We start from the raw sequence: 18261 nt of genomic DNA on the forward strand, positions 1-18261 counted from the left end.
AACCCGCGCTATTTAGACCGGTGGAAGGTCTTCCTGAAAGCACATGTGCACTCGGAACCGCGCTGAGCAATGTTCGAACAAGGATACAGACTTGTTATCTTGTTAGGTTAGGATTTATGCAAGGAAATGTGGCGTTTTTTAAAAAATAAAGGAAAGGATTGGCCGCATCACGTGCGTGAACACAGGTTGACTCATTCTCACGTGCAGGTGTGTAACAGAGTGGCTTCCAAGCTAAAAAGCTAGGAAGTGTGTCGCCGTGCACTTAAGCTTGACTTTCTTGAAGATAAGCGATTCATCAAGCATAAAATGTATCCTTTTTTTATGAGAACATGACCTAATGTCAGATCGAAATGGTCGTGTTTCCTCGAGGTGTCGGCGTCGGAGGAAAACCGCGTCCCTGGTGGTCTTTGCGGCTGGGCGGGCAACCCAAATCAGGCCGGCTTCGGTCAATCGAACACGCTAATTTTTTTAGATAACTATGCCCGCATCTCTACAGTTAGTGCAGAGGCGCCGAAATCAACATTTGCAACTTTAACAGAAGAATCACCCTCGCTGCTTTGGCAGGCCTTCTCGCTTAACAGTGCTTGCCCCTCGTTGATGACATATAGCTTAAGCATTGAGCGATAACACATACTTTTTTTGCTTTATGTACCTCCAGCTGAGCGTCGACGCGTCGCGGCGCTCTCTGCCTCCCAAATTTTGTCGAAAAAACGTCCTAGTCTTACAGCGTCCCGATATTTCATTATTTTTTTAACAATGACCGCAATGAGCTTCCGAATACAGTTTTAGCGCAGAAAATCATCTAGCTCCCACATTCAGCAGAATGAAGCGAAACCTTCCGAAATTCGTTTGGCGGTACTAAAAAAAAGTAAACTTTGCAACCAAAAGCGCAGAGAGGGATTGTGTCCGACGTTGCCAATAATAATAATAATAATAATAATAATAATCGGTTTTGGGGGGAAAGGAAATGGCGCAGTATCTGTCTCATATATCGTTGGACACCTGAACCGCGCCGTAAGGGAAGGGATAAAGGAGGGAGTGAAAGTTGAAAGGAAGAGAGAGGTACCGTAGTGGAGGGCTCCGGAATAATTTCGACCACCTGGGAATCTTTAACCTGCACTGAAATCTCACAGCACACGGGCGCCGTAGCGTTTTTATGGAGGTATAACGTTAGGTCCCTCGTGTGCTATGCGATGTCAGTGCACAATAAAGATCCCCAGGTGGTCGAAATTATTTCGGAGCCCTCCACTACGGCACCTCTCTCTTGCTTTATTCTTTCACTACCTCCTTCACCCTTCTCTTACGGCGCGGTTCAGGTGTCCAACGATATATCATAGAGATACTGCGCCATTGCATTCCCCCAAAAGCAATTATTATTTTAATTATTATTATCATTATTAGTATTAATAATATGTAATACTAAACATTAACATTTATTATAATTGGTTTTTGAGGAAAGAAAATGGCACAGCATCTGTCTCGTATATCGTTGGTGACCTGAACCGCGCCAAGTCCAAGCGCCCTTCCTTGGGGTACGCGCTCAGCGTCGGCGCTCTTGGCGTACGCCAAAACCGGTCTGCGCATGCGCACTGCAGAAGACTCCAGCCAGCCTCAGCGAGGCGCCGATATCTGTCCGTGCTAGATATCCGCGTTAGCGCACTTGCGCTCGCGTACGTGTCGGAAGAGGGGTCGGGTCTATAACAATGTGAGGATCGCGGGGATCTCGGTGACTCTTTTCTTCATGGCTTGAAGCTCTTCCAGGTTCCCCGAAGTTTTCTTCGCGGTTTAAGTTGTCCTTTCATCGCTCCCCAAACCCTTCTCTTAACGGCTTGAAATCCCCTCCCTCGGCTCGAAAGGGGAAGCGAGCCAGCGCCAGGAAGAAGGAGATGGATGCCCCTTTTCCACGCCCGTTCCCACGTACACCATGAGTGCCGACGCTGGACGCGTACGACCGGGAAGGGCCCTTGGAGTTGGCACTTACCGCTCGTTACTTCAACGTCTTCCAGACAGTGACCGGCCGGCATCTTTTTTGACAGGAGACCGCTCAACGTCCGACAAAGACGGCGCGGGTACGCCGCGTTAGCCACGACCGGACTTTTTTCCTTTTCTTGCAACCAAGCCAAGAAATGAGAATGGGAGCCACACAGTCTGTCTCCTTTGAAGAGGCTGGGTCAGAAAATAAAAAAAAAGAAACAGAAATGCAAGGCTTCCCTCCCCTCTTCCCGAGAAGCTGGTCGTGAGGGGATGACACACGAAGTGGACAGTGCGCGAAGCTTATCCGCGTCTCTCTCCCAAACCAGGGAGGGAGAATGTAAGAGATGGAGGAGGCGCTCAACTTCATGCGGCGCGTGGTTGCCGCTTTGTGACCTAGCGGCGCATGAACCAGTATCCTGGCTATGGGCGACGAAAAGCGTCGAGCACAGTGCGTCGAGTCTCCAACGCCACTGTATCAAAAACAAAAAAAAAAACACCGCAAAGTAGAACACAAAAACCACGAGACACAGTTACCACTGCAGAACGCCAGATATCTTATTCTTTATTGCCATTTATGTTCATATTGCTTTGAGTACGCATGGCGTCACTATTCTTTTATTTGTGATGTCACTGTGCTCGTATACCTTTCAGCGGGGAAACATGAGCGCGTGCACTGAGAATGCGGACAACGCTTTTTCAAAGACAGCTGGTTCACATGATCTTATCTGCCTCCCGTCACTGCACCCTAAGGCAACCAAACACAAATAACTATCGACAGGGTACTCCTGACATGCAGCATTCATTTTTTCAGAAGTGAATTGACAACTTGCAGAATTGCTGACTTACACGAAGGTTTCTTCCAACAACCCACGTTAGCAAAACGCGTTTTCACTTCCTGCTCTGCTGACTGAAGGGGTTAGCATGAGGAGAGATGAGTCAGTCGTCTTCCACTGTATTCTTTTTCGAAAAAGTGACGGGAGCTGCCCCCTATTCTGCGGGAGCATGAAGCCCCGACGGTCGCCACCAGCTGTAAAAAGAAGTTGTGGAAAGGTTACAGTGATGTATTCCCTTGACGAGGGAGTACCTGTCTCGACCCGCTCCTCACATCTTTTCAACAACTTCTTTCTCATGGAGAGAAACGGACACCTTCCCCCCCCCCCCCCCCCCCCCATTTTTCGCACAAGAATGCGAGATTGCCGTCTCCTAACGAGGGTTTTCTGTTGACAAATTGTAGAGGATGCTCGACATTCTGCAAGTGCGCTTCAAGGCCACTTTTTGGACGCACGCGCCCGAAGTCGGCGCTCTTAAAGGGGCCATGACATGGTCGTCCTTCATATTGCACTTTTGTGCTTCAGTAACTAATACAAGATCTTCTGATTCAATTTCTGAAATTTGGCTGCCCTGGACGCGCTGTATATTAAAAAAATGCGATCGAAATTGAAAACGGGGGAATCCTCCCCCCAGCAGCGACCGCCATATTGAATGCTCTCGTGACGTCACCAGGGTATACACGGCGCAACGTCATCTGCTCTCGTTGCTGCTGTGTGCGCAGCGAGGTCCCATTCCCCCATACTTTCGCTGGCGATCGAACTAGCAGTCATCCCCCATATATGAGTGACTGGTGCCGCCAAAGCGTTAACTGTAACGCAGTTATTCTTCGGTATAGGTAGAGTCCGGTCACACTAGGCCGATGCGTCGGCGTTCGACGGTCGGCTGGCTGGTCGGTATGCAAATACCATCGCTGACGCATCGGCCTATCACGCTAGACCGACGACGACGCCAGCACGACCAACGATCCATTATCGCAGGAGTGTAAACAGTGAACTTAGTGGGAACTGGCAGAGTGTGGTGGGGGACTAGTTCGTATGACATTCTATAAACTTAAGAACTTTAAAAATTATTGGACCGGATGCTAGCCACGGAGACATACGCGACGTGCGTACACCAGCGAAGATGTGCTTTCATTCGGTGCCTGCGCGTAGAATCTATCGGCGAGACAAGCGACACGGGCAGAAAACGCCGCACGACGGTGCCGCTCGCCGCCGTCGCCTGGGCTTGTGCGGCCGAGTGAAAGCTTCACGCCCGGTGAATAGAATTCCCAAAAAACTGAGCTTGTGTACCTTATCCGTATAAAAAAAAAAGCGAAACGAGCGGCTGCATTTCATATCTTCACACTCTCTTGCTAATCAACGTGGAACTCATGCCATACTCTTGAATTTCGGTCGACGGTGGACCGCTGGCCCCTTTCGTGACGAGGCCTAGCGAGTACACAGGATTCGTGTGTGCGATTTCGGCGATTGCGGAGAGCGAATTCGCACGTTTTAGCGGGTGAAAATAGCTGTCGAGCGTAGTTTTGGCTACAGTGCCCTCAAAGCGACGACTGCCTACATCGCAAGGCGCGAGTACAATAAGGGGGAAGTGTCGATGTGACCCGGTCTTCACAGCATGCGTGTGCTGAAGGCAGCCGGCAGCAGCCGTCGGAGTCGACTGCAGACAACAAATCTGGTTGTTTTCATTATTTCAAGTATTATCCGAACGTATTTTAGCTAAAGCGATTTAAAATCAAATATTGATGACAAAGAGGAAGCATATACAATTAGCGGGAAGCGCCGGTCCTACGCGAAGCGTTTCCCGAGCAGGCAATATAGCATCAGCGGCGCTTATTCGAGTGTTATCATAGTGTGTAAATGAGTATAACTACTATTTTGAGCAATACTACGTAATATCTAAGATAAGGAGAGCCTTTCTTACGTTTTATGCCAAGCAAACGAGCAGTACTGTTTGCTCACAGCTATGTAAACAACCCCAGCGCGGGGCTGCAGTTGTAATCGTCGCATTCCTTGGCCACAATGCGCACGCACAGTAAACGCTAAATGATGTACTATTATTTTCAAGCACTCATTTAGACGGCGGCTTCTATTCATCGGTGCGGGCAGTGAAAGCATTCGAGTCGCGTAGGGTTTTGCAAGCGGCTTGGTTCCTGCAAAAGGGTTCTATACGAGCCAAGGGGATGTATGTTCGACTTTCAAATGCACACATGCAGCAGAGAAGTCGTCTCATTCGGCACTTTCCCCTTTTATTTTTGTGCTTCAATGTTACTCTAGTGCCACCTTGTGATAATTTGAATTTAATTATCGAGCCATGGAATAGCAGACCAGAAATTGGTAGCTAGCTACAAAAAGCCGCGGCTTTAACGGCGCACATGGTCGAAGGCATGCACGGCACGTGCCTTTTTTCACATACGGCAGCACTTGACTGCTCAAAATAGACCGCACTGAAAACATAAAAATAACACGTTTTTCAGCGTAAATAATAAAGCGGTGGTCCAGCGATTTCTGTTTCCTCAACACAAAACGGGCGCCATAGCAAGTCCGCTTTCCTAGGGATCACTCAGCTCGCGTATTAAGCTGAAGGCTTGAGAAAAGAAAACACGGAAAATGCATTTTATTTCCATAAGCGAAAAAAAGAAAACTTTTCGAGCGAACGCCGTCTACGGTGTGCATGCAAGCACCTCTAAAGAGCGCAGCAGACGACGCGGGGTGGGTATGCCCCTGTTGCGTCATCGATCAGAGGTTGCCAGACCAGCAAGCAGTTCACAGAAGAAATGGAAAAAGCTCGTTTTAAAACTATTTACCGCACACAATCAACTGAAACTTGGGGGAATTTTAATTTAACGTGTTGAGAATTAAATGCGATAAGCAGGGTATGCGTGAAAATAGGCTGTCATGTCCCCTTTAAAGTAGCCGTGACAGCCGAATTTCACGCATACCCTCCTTATCGCCTTTAATTCCCAACCGGTTAGATTACAATTCCCCGTAACTTCAGTTTATTCTGTGCGGTAAATATTTTTAAAACGATTTTTTTCGTTTTTTCTGCGAACTGCTTGCTGGTCTGGCAACCAATGATCGATGACGTCACGAGGGCATCAGGAAATACACGCCCTGCGTCGTCTGCTGCGAGCTGTTGAGGTGCTTGCATGCACACCGTAGACAGCGGTTGCTCGAAAAGTTTTTTTTTTTTAGCTTAGCAAAATAAAATGCGTTTTCCGTGTCCTCTTATAGGAAGTCTTCAACTTAGTACGCGAGCTGAGTGGTCTTTTGGAAAGCGGACTTCCTTGTGGCGCCCGTTTTCCGATTGTTGAGGAAACAGAAATCGATGGACCCCTGCTTTATTATTTCCACTTAGACGCCTGTTATTCGTATGTTATGACTGTGGTCTCCTTTGAGCAGTCAGCCGCCGCGGTGGCTGAGCGGTTACGGCGCTCGGCTGCTGGCCCGAAAGACGCGGGTTCAATCCCGGCCGCGGCGGTCGAATTTCGATGGAGGCGAAATTCTTGAGGCCCGTGTACTGTGCGATGCCAGTGCACGTTAAAGAACCCCTGGTGGTTGAAATTTCCTTAGACCTTCACTACGGCTTCCCTCATAGCCCGAATCTGTTTGGGACGTTAAACCCCCATAAACCTAAACCTAATCTTTTGAGCAGTCAAGCGCTCCCGTATGTGAAAAGCGGCACGTGCCGTGAATGCCTTCGCTGATGTACGCCGTGAAAGCCGCGGAGTTTCGTAGCTAGCTACCAAGTTCTTGTCCCCTATTCATCGGCTCGATAATTAAACTCAAATTATCAAAAGGTGATACTAGAGCAGCCTTGAGGCACGAAAGGAGCAGAGAAAAGTGCCGAGTGCGACGACTTCTCCCCTGCATGTTCGCGTTTGTAAGTAGAACATACATTTTCTTCCACTCGTAGAACCCTTTTGCAGGAACCAACTTAAGCGTTTGCAAAACCCTACGCGAATCGAATGCTTTGAATGCCCGCACCGATGAATAGTCGCCGCCGTCAGAATTAGTGCTTCAAAATAATAGTACAGCATTTAGCATTTTACTGTGAGTGTGCATTGCGCCCCAGGAGTGCGACGATTACAACTGCAGCCCCACGCTGGTGTTGTTTACATATGACTGTGCGCGAACAGTAGTGCTCGTTTGCGTGGCATAAAACGCAAGGTGGGTTCTCCTTATCTTAAATATTAGGTACTCTTGCTCACAAATTGCACTTTGACTCATTTACGCATCATGATAACAATGCAATAAGCTAGCGCCGATGATGCTATATCGCCTGCTTGGGAAACGCTTCACGTAGGATACCGGCGCTTCCCCCTAATTGCATCTGCTTTCTCTTATGTCGCCAAAATTTTATTTTAGATCACTGCAGCTAAAATAAGTTCGGGCAATACTTGAATTAATGAAAACAACCAGATTTGTTGTCCACAGTCGACGCCGATCGACGGCTGCTGCCGACTGCCTTCTGCACATGCTGTGCAGACTGGGTCACATATCGGCACTTCCCCCTTATTGTACTGGCGTCCTGCGATGTAGGTAGTCGTCACTTTGCGGGCACTGCAGCCAAAACTACGCTCTACAGCTATTTGCAGGCGCTAAAGCTTCCGAATTCGCTCTCCGCAATCGCCGAAATTGCACACACAAATCCTGCGTACTCGATAGGCCTCGTCACGAAAGGGGCCAGCGGTCCACCGTCGACCGAAATTCAAGAATATGGCAAAAGTTCCTCACTGATTAGCAAGAAAATTTGAAGACATGATATATGAAGCCGCTCGTTTCACTTTTTTCGTTACCGGTAAGGTACACTAGCGCAGTTTTTCCGGTCGTCGCCTCACAGCGCCTGAAGCTTTCGCTCGGCCGCACAAGCCCAGGCGACGGCGGCGAGCGACACCGTCGTGCGGCGTTTTCTGCCCGTGTCGCTTGCCTCGCCGATCGGTTCTATGCGCAGGCACCAATTGAAAGCACATCTTCGCTGGTGTACGCACATCGCGTATGTCGCCGTGGCTAGCATGAGGTCCAATAAGTTTTAACATTCGTAAGTTTACAGAATGTCATAGCAACTAGTCCCCTACCAAACTCTCCTGGTTCCCACTATGCTGACTCTTAACATTACTAAAATACGCGGTCGTTGATCATGCTGGCGTCGTCGTCGGTCTAGCGTGACAGACCAGAGCGTCAGCGACGTACTTTGCATGCCGACCAGCCCACCGACCGTCGATCGCCCTCGCATCGGCCTATAGGCACCGTGCAGGAGTAACTCCGGCGAGATGCGCGCGCCCCTCGCGGCAGAATGGGCGGATTGGGTGGGAGACGTGTGGCGGCGCGCCGCTCAGATGCGGCAAAACTGCCCAGGAGCGAGTCGTAGTCTGCCTTCGCTCGTTGTTTTGGGGATATTCTGTGGTCACAGATGACTTGCTGCGCAAGAGTCTGCAATAGCACACACTTGAACTCGCCAGGACCAATGTTTTTCATGTCCGCAAACAAGTTCTGCGAAGAAAAGCGACAGGAACAGTGGATGGCTCTCGTCCGGACGGGCAGTGAGCCGGCAATGATAATGTCAGTATTCGCCGCATGACGTTGTTTCCAAAATAGACAAAAAGAAGGCACTCTACAAACCCCTGCGTTCGTAATTTTTCTCACCATCTGAAAAGAATCGAGCTATTCCGCAATGTTGCCCTCGTATTTTCTGTTCCAATTTAGCCTCCTACCCGACAGAAGGAAACGGCCTGCACTAGAAACCACAGAACGCGTCTGGTGGCGCGCAAGACCAGACCCGTAAACGGTAAACGGTTATTCTATAACGCTATAACGCGGTTGTTCTATAAACAGTAACTTAAACGGTTATTCTATAACGCTCAATTAACCTGTGGTTTGGTCTATATTCTCCAAACGGGTCACTGTGTCCGCTATAGCATGTGTAAGCACCGACACCATGTAGAAAAAGTAATGAACTGGCACACTGGCGTTCGCTGCAGTGACCGTTAAATACGGAAACCGCATCACCAGATTCATAGTGTGTATATTGTGTTTGCTTGATATTTAGGTCGCCAATTCAAGTGATTTCTTCTAATGTGTGAAAAGAAGTAGCCGGTGTCAGGCACCAATCTTTGCTGTCATTTCTGAACAAATAAAATATACAACATAAGCCTTTGAAATTACTGCACAAGACTACATCATTGTTCCGTCTACCGAGAAATGCCGCTTCTTCTGCGTACCTGGCAAGTTGGCCGATGTAAGGTTTCGATCAGCTTCCCGTATTTCATAGCGTTGTTTTATGATGTCTCTCTTGCTTATAATTGTATTTCAATACGTTATTTGTTATTTCTCTTTTGCATAGAATAGGTTCACTTGCTTTAGTTTTTTTTTGTGCGTCCTTACTCTTCTTGCTCCTTTTTTTTTCTCCGCACCTACATCCTTTCTTCCAGCTCCACCGCCATTTCCCTCCCCGAGTGGTTTTACAATCTCCCCCTCCCACTTCTCATTTTTTTTCTACCCGTCTTCACTCTTCTCTTCCTGCCTTGTTGCAGTGATCTCTTCTAATTGTAAAGAAAGTCTTTTTCAGTACTTTTGTTCTCTTTTGATGATTGTAACTTTTTTTTCCGCAGAAGTGTCCCACAAACACTCGGCTTCGACGCAGGCTAAAATGTGTCCATTTTCCAATAATAATTCAGTCTTTAAGTAAAACAATAATGACTTTTATAGTTGCGATGATTTCCTCTGTGACCATACAGACGCGAAAACAAAAATTTTAAGTCAGGTGTATCTTGCAGGCAAGCAAAAAAAAATTAAAATTCGTATGTTCCAATCGGAACATTTGTAAGTAAAGGGTCTGCCTAGTATGCTGGATCAGCGACCTCATGTGCGCATACCAGTGCGATGTGGTGGGAATGATCAAACGGCGTCTTGTTGATGTTCGCTGCGGAGACCGCCGCTACATGTCGTCATTTACAGACTGTTCTGTCATCAGGAAAAGAAGAATGCGCCCCACCGGACTTGTAATTGAAACCTTTGAAAATATTTCTGCCTGTATACTACGTGAGGTACCTCAATGATTTGCACAGCTGCGAACCTAGCCGGCCGACGTACGCGAATTTTCAGACCTTTCGTCAGCTTCTCGTATTTTGTTTCCGCTTCTCCGTTTCAGTTCGCCGTCCGTTCATTCCTTTAATTCTTCTTCCTCACCTTTTCCTTCCTCCTCCAGCGCCACTTCCTTGGCAGCGTTCTTTTTCTTTTCGCTTTCAGAGCTTTCGCCTAAGTACGTCCCCACCTCTCACAACAATCTCCCACCGGCCGTCCCGTTCGGTCGACGTGCTCGTGGCTGGCTTTGGACCGCGTTGTACCACACGTGGGGCTGCCACAAATTTTATTCTGTATTTTTCTATTTCTTTATTTATCGTGTTTTCTTATCCCCTCCACTTGGTTTTGTGCTTTTCTCCTTACTCATGTGCACCCTTCTCCTTGTGTCGTCTGCTCCGTTTCTCGTGCTTTGCTATTTGGAAACAGACGCCCAGCATAAAGCCAGGGCACGTCCTTGTCTCTCTCTCTGGAGTATTCATGTTCCCGCACTGTTTATCTATCGCTGTGTCACTCCAACTAGCCCAAATCGCCACCACCTTGCTGCAATAATCCCGAAAATCTTCCGACGGCCGCCCCAAACTAGGCGCTCGCCCAACTCAGGCGGCCGCGACTCTCCCAACGGATTTGCTCCGGCGGCCACCGGCGGCGCTGCCTGTTCGCCGAGAGTGCTGCCCCCTGGGTTCCTGCACGGTGCCCATAGTATGACCGGACCCTACCTATACCGAAGGAAAACTGCGTTACTCTTATTATCGCTTTTGCGGCACCAGTCAAATGAGGGACGACTGCTACTTCGATCGCCCGCGAAAGTACAGGGGGGAATGAGACCTCGCTGCGTATATTGCAGCAACGAGAGCACACGACGTAGCTCCGTGCATTCCCTAGTGACGCCACGACAGCATTCAATATCGCTGTGGCTGCCGGTGGGAGGAGTCTCCCGGTCTCAATTCCGATCGCATTTTTTTGGAATATTCAGCGCGTCCAGGGCAGTCAAATTTCGGAAATTGAATCATAAGCTCTTGTATTAGTTACCGAAAAACAAAACTGCAATATGAAGAACGACCATGTCATGGCACCTTTAACATACGACAGAACCTGTTGACGCATGCCCACTGCAGGAGACGCCGCCGAACCTCGGCGAGGCGCCGATATTTGTCCCTGCTAGACATCGGCGCCAGCTAGGGACGCTCGAGCACGTGTTGGAAGCGGCGTCCGGTTTACGGAAATCGGAGTACAGCGGCGCTCTTGGTGAATTTTCTTCGTGGCTTGAAGCTCTTCCAGGTTCCCAGAAGTTTTCTTCGCGGTATAAGTTGTCCTTTCAGCGCCCATCTGCCATCCTCACCCCCCCCCAACCTACCTCATTTCTTTACGGCTCGAAATTCTTTCCGTCCGCCCAAAGAAGCACCAGAGTACAACGCAGTTTTTTTCCTCTGTGGGCTCGAGAGGTGAGCCAGCCAGTACCAAGAACATGGACTGCCAAACATTCCTCTGACGCCGTTCTGTTCTGCTCAGTAATCCATCCACATGGTCATGGCCGGCCTTCGCGGCGTGTATTGGCGCCTGAGAAATGGCTGTTGTGCAAACTAAGAGAGGAGTCTTGCGAAAAAAAGCGAGTGACTTTTGTTCTTTCAGCGCGTGAACCTTAGGATGTGCGAGTATCACATTTTTGCTTGCGAACTGAATATTTTCGAACTATTTTGAATATAGGCAAAGAAAAAATACATGCTGCTGGTAATGACTGAAATGCGCTAACAGACGGGACAGAAAATAACACATACACATGCGCTGTGGTCTGTGTTCCCTTCCGTACCGTTGGCGCTGTCCAGTCGTTTGCATCAACATGCACCAACCAGCCCGACTTAGCCCTCTTCATTGAACAAAATATCGACAGTCTTAAAAAAATTTTCCCATAACAGAACCACGAAAGGAAATATGTATCCGACCATAACTTTATTTCACTCGTTATTGTGGTGCGGGGATTTACTCGTTGGTTTTACGGGGTTTAACGTCCCAAAGCGACTCAGGCTATGAGGGACGTCGTAGTGGAGAGCTCCGGATATTTTCGAGCATCTGGGAATCTTTCACGTGCACTGACATTGCAGAGTACAAGGGCCTCTAGAATTTCGCGTCTATCGAAATGCGACCACCACGGCCGGGATCGAAGCCGCGTTTTTCGGGTCAGCTGCCGAGCACTATAACCACTGAGCCACCGCGGCGGCCCCAGGGTGATTTGTGTAATGGTCGCAATAAACTTTAGTTTGTATGGTAATGCTATGAAAATATCTAGATGAATAAAATTACTCTGTTCAGTTTGCAATTTAACCCGTCACGTTCAAATAATGCCTACATGACAAAGCTCACGGAATGCTGAGCTTCTATTATGTACTGAATCTTAAGAAAGCATTGAAAGATGGTGAAATATTTTCTTACTGGCGGAGTGATGTCAAATGCTTCTGCCTGAACAGCACGACAAAACCCCAAAACATGCCTCTGGAAACAAAGAGAACATACTTGCTGTTACACTGCGTGCAGACCATTCCTTCGAGGCTCCCTCACGGCCCCTAATTTTAATCGACCACCCATGCGCCTCTGAAAAAAGTGAAAAAACAAACCGCGCAACCACTATGCCTTATTTCTTTCTCACTCACCTCCCAAGTATCTATCACCTCCGGCATTCACCCCCTCAGTTGTTATAGCCACAGAGCGATGAAACTACATGTTTCCAAAGCGTCAGATTTAAATGTAAAATTTATTTGAAAAGATACTTGTTGCATAGCTAGAGCAATTTCTGGGAATTCTAGCATTCAAGGAGTGTCACCTAATTCAGTCAGGCGTGACTACGTGCAGGAATGGCACATCACCCCTGTGGTGGCACGTCACATGCGAGCTTACACATCACGTGACATGTGAGGTTGATCGAAACGAGACATTTTGTACAGCGTCAAGTCTAAGTGGGATTTTTGAGGCAGACCACCACATTAACGGTGTTGTGCACATTGCCCGCCACTTCACCGATCCCAAAGCGATTCCATTAGAGGGTCTAAAGCAAGCGCCATTCGGCCAGGTTAAGTAGAAAGCGGTCACGTATGCCTTGCAAGGACGAAGTCCTATGTAATTAGCTTAAGTTTAGGTTAAGGTAAATTACTGTTTCAGTCTGAGACCGGTGTGAATTCTTGTAGGTTGGTTTGCTGTAAGAATGTGAATGTAGAACACATGCCTAGAAACACTTGCGCTCGATAGAGAAAACGATAAAATAAAGCTGGCTCAGCATTCTACATAACGTCGCATTAATAAAATTAATCGAAAAAGTACTCGGGAAATGAAGAAAGGCGACAAACGATTTCAATAATGTTGACATGAAGATCGTTTCAAAAGTCGGCAAAAGATAGAAAACGTTAATGAAGATCGTTTCAAAAGACGGCAAAAGATAGAAAACGTTAGGAAACTATTTTATGCACAGCGATAATTCGAAATGCCTGGCGATGTCCACACTACGCTGACAAGAAAAATCCTCAGAGATTGTTTACATCCCAATCATTGCGAAAGCACGGATATGTGCTACGCAGAAGACGACAGTGAGCGGGCAGTGCCCTGGGATGCAGCGGATAGAAGTTGGTGAAGACACAGGACAGACTGTTTAGACAGCTTGGTGACTGGCACAAACAGTGCAGTCATCGCAGGAGATTTTAATTCTCACCATAGTGACTGGGGAAGTCGTACTGATTCCTGCGGCCAGCTTCTCTTGTCGTGGCTGTCTGCAAATGCTGTACGCTGCTGCAATTCTAGAGAAATAACCTTAATGCGAGAGGTTTCTCGCTCAGGCACTGACTTAACATTATCAGCAGGTAGGCTAGATGTGACTGACTGGCCGACAGAAGATTCGGGTACGTCTAGTGATCACTTTCCTATAACTTTCACTATCCGGTTATCTCCTCTTAAAACTAGTTGTGTAACCCATAAATTTGTCAACCACAAAATTTATAAATATCTGCAGTCCACCTCACTTGCCTCTATAGTTAATACAAGCCGGGATGACAGAGCTCAGCAGACGGTTTCATTTTTGCAAAATGCAATAGACCACTCAATATTCGCTGTACCCGCAGCAGCCTCTAATAAACAGCCATCTCTTTGATGGACAGAAGAATGTGAGAAGGCCTATCGTCGCAGAAAAGCGGCCTGGAAGAGGTTGTCCGTCAACCATAGTCCGGATTAATGGTTAAATTACAAATTCTTCTCTGCATCTTTCAAAAGAACACTTGCAAAAGCCAAGGAGGAGTACAACAAAAATTCAAACACATAACTTTCAAATCCTCGTCATCCGAAAGCCCTGTATAGATTCATGGAATGTAACAAGAGTTCGGCCGTCCCTCTTTTCACTAGTTCAACAGTGTTATCACCACAAAAGGCTCAGGAGAGCCTGGAGTGTATTTCTCAGGGATTGGCTTTACGCTTCCAGATGCAGAGAAACGTCCCTTTGTGCACAATTTCACCCTCTTCGGATTATACCGAGGTTGACGCATCAGAGCTCCTTCAGTCCTGGCAATGTTGCATCCTGCAGCACCTGGACCAGATGGTGTCATTGTTGGTATGATTATAATTTTAGCACAGGAGTTTACAAGCGCCCTCTTAGATATGTTCAATGCTTCTCTGGAAAATGCATGGATTCCAAGCATTTGGAAGACGGCGAAACTTATTTTATTAATGAAAGATGTAGGAAAAGGATACGTCTTAGATTATATTCGGCCAATTGCGTTGACTTCAAATTTAGTCAAATTAATAGAAAGAATAGCGCACAGTTGCCTCACAAAACATATTCATGACATCAACGGTCTCAGCTCAGCCCAGATTGGCTTTCGTCGTGGATGCTCTATATTGTCTGCGCATGTGGATCTAGAGAGTAGAATCTGGCTCTCGCTACGCAGAAGAGAAGTTTCAGCTTTGGTCACTCTTGATGTAGCAGAGGCCTATGACAGTGTAGAGCATACTGTTTTACTTAACAGACTTGCTCAGTTACATCCTCCAACCAACATTTATGCGTGGATATCTGAATTTCTGAAGCACATATTCTTTTACTGCGCCGAGGGAACCCTATGTTCAAATACATATTATCAATCAAGAGCTGTGCCGCAAGGATCGGTGCTATCCCCTCTACTTTTTAATATTTTGGTCAATGGCATCCCCATTCGTCCTGAAATAACAGTTTTTGTGTATGCAGATGACATAGCACTTTTCGCCTCGGCCAGGGATATCCCCTTCCTTTACCACACTCTGCAGGGATATTTGGATGCCCTTGGAGTATGGTTGCAGGGTATTAATTTATCACTGAATGTAGACAAATGCGACGTTTTGGTATTTCCTCCATACAGGCCTTTGAACGTTTCCTTAGTCCATCGCTCTCTCCAGATTCCACAAGTGGAATCCGTAAAATATCTGGGTGTTACTTATCACCCAGCATTAGATTGGAGCCTTCATATAAAGAACAATGCGTTTAAAGGAGAACCCGGTCTAGGCCGGCTGACAAGCATCGCCAATAAAAAGTTTGGGATGCGCCGCGACACGTTATTGTTACTATACAAAGCCTACGTAAGACCTATACTTGAATTTGGTGGCATTCTGTTCTCTGGTAGCGCAAGCTATAAGATTCAACCCTTAATCTTACTGGAAAGGCGCGCTCTCCGCCTCTGCCTTGGTCTCCGAAAATCAGTTTCAAACGCCCTGCTTTATCTGGAAGCCCGTATCCCTGATCTAACTTCCCGTTTTCAAATACTCACGGTGCGAACTTTCCTCAGGTCGATGGACCCAGTGACTGATGTCAGTACTCCTATTTTTTGTCTCAGCCGGCCTTATTCTTTTCTCATCATTGGCCCCGGTATCAAATGCCACAAATTATGTTAACGCAGAACCTTTTAACACCGATTGGTGTTTATCTCAGTTCTTTGCAGTGGGTTGATGACACGCCGGCAGCAGTGGAATTCCATTTCGACCCCATCTTCACATCTCATGCGAAACACATGCCCGCAAACATTTTAAACGGTATTCTCTCGGATGACATGGAGGAATACCCCCATCATACGGTGCTTGCTACCGATGCCTCCGTCAACTGCCAAAAAGCTGCAGTTGGCATTTTTTCGCAGGATTTGGCATGGAGCTATTCTGTCCGCATCCCAGATTATATTCCTATATTCTTTACAGAATATTTGGCTCTTGGAATGGCCCTTCACAAAATTCTATGCCATGTGTCTCATGTTATTATTCTCGCTGATTGTTTGTAAGTGTTAGTCTTCCTTAACACTTCACAAGAAGATTTTTTGAGCAGTATCCTGCGATTTTTTGTCCCATGCACTTTGAAGGTGGTCTGTTTTGTCTGTTGATACTGTAGAAGCTTGGGTAAGTTGGTGTGACATGGTTTTTCTGCAGCGCAGGAGACAAAGGACGTGACAAGTGCACAGGCACGGCGCTGACTGTGCACTTGTCACGTCCTTTGTCCCCTACGCTGCTGAAAAACCGTTTTGTCTGGGTCCCTGGCCATACAGGTATTCATTCAAATGAGGTGGCTGATAACTTAGCAAGGTCAGCTCTTGACGGGTCAGTGACACATCCCTTCCCGAATTTCAGCCTGCTGGCGATTTCCAGGTTTCAGCGGTTCCTCCATATATCAGCCAGGTTACGAGATCCCTTACTAAATACCACTGAATATCAGCACTTAGCATATAATTGGAACGTCCGTTCGTGTAAATCTAGGCTGTGTGCGGTCACAATGACGTGGTTGCGGTGCAGGATTCCAAGTTTGAATTTATATCTATGCAGGTGTGGGTTGACACCGACGAACCTATGTGTTGCATGTGGGAAAGTTGAATCTTTAGACCATTTTTTCCTCTACTGCCCAATGTTCCCACTTCAAAGAAATATTTACCTGGAGGTCCTTCTCTCCAGCATAGGGCTCCCTTTATCTTTGCTAGTATTATTATCGTTTGGTGCGAACGCCAAGGGATTTGCATTGGGTTCTATTTGTGGGTTTCTCCACGATTACATAATTGCAACTGGTAGGTTGATGTGCTAATTCTTTTAAAGTTCTACGAGCTCTTCTTTTTTCACCAAAATGCTGTCTGTTGTTTAACTGTCAATATTGTTCTGTTATTATTCATTGATTTTTCAAAATTCACGATTGGTGCTACAACTTTGTCGTCATCTTCTATGGAAACTTCTTTGTTTATTCAACTACACCTTGGCCAATCGCCCCGCGTGGGTATGTGCCATATACCTGGGGTGAAGAATAAGAAGCAAGAGTGCGGTGCAGTTTATTACGAGGCGTGTTCGGCGGCGGCGATAGCCACAGTTGTAGCATCACAGGCTACAACTTTTTAGGACGTTTATGACAAAACAGACTTTCTACCGGACTGGTTTCAACTCTTGAAGCCGTGTCTATCTTTGCCACCCTTTTAGTTGTGTTGCCTTTTGTCAAGCTAGTGCTGTGCAGCCACCACCTGAGTGCTTAGTAACTAATCTGTATATAGCCTCTTTCAATACACACATAACCTCGTGCAGTAAGCACCGTGTTGGAAATAAAATGCGGCGATCGATATCCAAGTAGTCTTGCGCTGCGTCCTTTGTTCGCGTCTCCGCGGGTTCGATTCCCATTCTTGGATATTTGTGATTGCCTTTTCTGCCCCTTTTTTCTATATATGCTCGGGACGGAATGGACATACATCGGCAAGAGATGATTTCTCTAGGCTCTGAACCTCCGGATTACTGCTTTCGCACTTATATATGCCGTTGGAATAATCTTAGACAGCCCAAAGAACACCTCAAAGTAAGCATTTGTAGAAATCCGCGTACCGGGCATGGCTACGACTTGAGGTGAAAACGTGTCTGTAGCATGAATGATTAGGAGCTACATTTGTAGACTACGCTGCTAGCGGTGCTGAAAAGGAAGATACGAAGCGGATGGTTTGAGCGGCCATCACCCTTCACGCTCTCCTAACAACGTAACTTAATTCCCTGATCCTTATGGGCGATAGAGATATATGCTGTATTCCTAGTTGTCACGAGGCTTGTTGTAAATCTAGTTTTAACGAGGCTGAAAACGAAGCAAGCGAAGTTAGTTTCTTTTCAAGTTGAGCGATTGGCGGATGAGTTGTCACTTATGATGTTATCGAAATGAACTGCTGACGTAGCAGTAGCAGTTTCTTTTATTTTAAAGTTCAATAATTTAGCTACTATTGAGCGTAGTTCATAAGGACGCGGTTGCATCTGAGCCATGACAACCTGAATGTGTTCAGCGGAAAAAGGAAAAAAGAAATTATTAAAGCTTTCAGTATATTTCAGTTTCTTGCAGGATAGTTTTGACTCAGACAGTCAAGGAAAACTGTGTTACCACGAC

The sequence above is a fragment of the Amblyomma americanum genome, chromosome 9, assembly GCF_052857255.1.
Source record: "Amblyomma americanum isolate KBUSLIRL-KWMA chromosome 9, ASM5285725v1, whole genome shotgun sequence".
Taxonomy (NCBI): Eukaryota; Metazoa; Arthropoda; class Arachnida; order Ixodida; family Ixodidae; genus Amblyomma; species Amblyomma americanum.